This window comes from Phytophthora infestans, genomic scaffold, assembly GCF_000142945.1.
Source record: "Phytophthora infestans T30-4 supercont1.216 genomic scaffold, whole genome shotgun sequence".
NCBI lineage: Eukaryota > Oomycota > Peronosporomycetes > Peronosporales > Peronosporaceae > Phytophthora > Phytophthora infestans.
Window position 1 is genome coordinate 134046 of NW_003303543.1, and position 2767 is coordinate 136812.

Sequence of the window (2767 nt, forward strand, 5' to 3'; positions counted from 1 at the left end):
CTGCGATAGCCCACCAAATGGAATCAGTATGCGCGCTCGAGTACGTGGAATGAAGTCCGAGTCGGTCGCGCACAATCGAATTAACGAGTCCACCGCGCGAAGCGGCGGCGACCACACATCTTCTAGGCTTGTCCTGGAAGATCTTCCTTCTGAGCCTCAAAGCTGGCGACATCAAGCAAGTAGGTTTGGCCACCGCTTTGGTTTAGGCGAGTGTGTCTGCAAACGCAGTCGCAACGCAGAGAAAGCGCTCACACCCTCAAGGTACAGATTCGGCTCGCGAGAAACGATTACAAACACAGTCCTGGAAGACCTTGCGACAGTTGACCAATCCCGTATACAGCACCGCGTGCTAGTACGCCGACGTCTTCCGAGATGAGATCCCCGTTGAGCTACCGGCGGATCGAGTTGTTAAACACGCTATCGACCTTGCACCACTTGGTCTGAAGAGTGCGCCTGCCACCTTCAATCGCATGGTCTCCCATGTGCTTCGTCTGCTCCGAGCCTTCGCGCCGAGTTACTTTGACGACATCTTCGTGCACAGCCGTGCTGAGGGCAACCTCAGTGCCGTGGAAGTACATGTTAAACACCTGAGGTAAGTCCTCCAGGTGATGCGAGAGAACAAGCTCTACGCAAACCTGACGAAATCTGTCTTATATGCAACGGAGATTCCGGTGTTGGGATGTAACGTGAGCAAGAACGGCGTACGAGCGGATATTGAGAAGGTATCGTCTATTTGTGTTTGGCCACCGCCGACATTCACGCGAACGTGAAGGACTTTGCAATGCTATGGGGAATCTTTGCGTGAGTGCGCCTGCCACCTTCAATCGCATGGTCTCCCATGTGCTTCGTCTGCTCCGAGCCTTCGCGCCGAGTTACTTTGACGACATCTTCGTGCACAGCCGTGCTGAGGGCAACCTCAGTGCCGTGGAAGTACATGTTAAACACCTGAGGTAAGTCCTCCAGGTGATGCGAGAGAACAAGCTCTACGCAAACCTGACGAAATCTGTCTTATGTGCAACGGAGATTCCGGTGTTGGGATGTTACGTGAGCAAGAACGGCGTACGAGCGGATATTGAGAAGGTATCGTCTATTTGTGTTTGGCCACCGCCGACTTCACGCGAACGTGAAGGACTTTGCAATGCTATGGGGAATCTTGAGTGACTCGGGAGCCTCGGGCCACTACGCCCGTCGCTCCACCCTGGAAGGGAGTCAGCTATATGCTGAGACACTGGAAGTGTCAACGAGAGATACGATCTCTATCCGTCTCGCGACGGGGACACTGGTAACTGTGCGGAAGGTCTATGTCAACCTTGGAGTGAAGTTTGAGAGCTTCGCACTAGGCCGCTAAGTTGTCTACAACAACTTCTCCTTCTGGATCAGTGCACGCTCGTAATCGCTCTTAGCAATATGGCCACTGGACTCCTACGCATGACGTGGGTAGCTTGGGCTGCTAGGCGAGATCGTTCGTGGCCTCACGGGCTCCAATATGGCACCGTGTTTCTCCTGTCTCTCCTCCGCCAAAGAACCGAAGAGGTTACGATAGGAGTAACCAATCTCTTTCTCCTCGCGGCCTGGAGACTTTGAAGCCGTACGCTCATTAGAGAGCTTGACGTCTTCGGATGTGTCGGTGGTAGCTGTTGTGATTGCACTTCGCGGTCACTACGCCTGGGGTCCTACCTCTAGGCCTGGAGCACGCGGTTGGTCCGTGGCAAGCGTGTGCCCTACGGGGCATAAGTTCAAGTGGGTCGAATGGAGATATCTGATTGGCTGATCCCAAATGAGTGGCATGGTTAATGCCAGGGTCGGATTTGTGCATATCCAGTCCACTTACAAAACTCAAGTGATTTACGTCACCAACGCCTATGACGAGTCCAACATTGACAAGTGCGTTTTCGTGTCACCAGAGATTAAAGTTCTCGGTTGCTTCGTAAGCAACGTGGGCGTTCGGGCTGACCCAGACAAGGTCAAGGCCATAGCAGCATGGCCGACGCCCCGATCTCAGAAGGATCTTCGAAAGTGGTTGGGCTTGGCCAGCTACCTTCACAAGTACAGCGCTGGGTACGCGGGCTTCGCTAAGCCCTTGTCGAGCCTCCTTCAGAAGGACGTCGACTGGCGCTGGGAGCAAGAGCACCAGGATGCTTTTGACAGCATCAAGGCCAGTCTCCAAGAGGCCTCTGTGCTGGCTCTGCCGGACGAGACGAAGCCGTTTAGCGTCGTCTGCGATGCCTCCGTTTACGCCATCGGATGTGCATTGCTGCAGGCCGACACGGCTGGACAGGAACGAGTCATCTCGTTTCAGTCCAGGCAGCTCAAAGCCGCCGAGCGGAACTACCCATGACAAGGAGCTCCTGGGCAATGAAATATGCCCTTGTGAAGTTCCGTGTTCACCTTCTGGGCTCTAGGCCCTTTGTGATCTACACAGACCACGCGTCCTTGAGGACGGCGACTAACTCGCCTCACCTCTCCCAAAAGAATGGCGAAGTGGCTGTCCTTCTTCGCGGAAATACCACTTTCCGCGTCGAATACAAGCCGGGGCGCGCTCAACGTGCTTTGCGGACGCACTCTTCTCGCGGGCCCGACTATGAGTTGGGCCCGCTTCACGCGGGGCACAACCGGATCCTATATGATTCGAATACACATGATCGGATCGGGCACGCTGAGAGCGAGCCGCGAGTATACGGCCAGATTCTCTCAGGCCATGAAATGAGGAGGAGAAGCCCGACAGATAATCTGATGAGTACATATGATCCAGAGTCTCCGCAGGAAC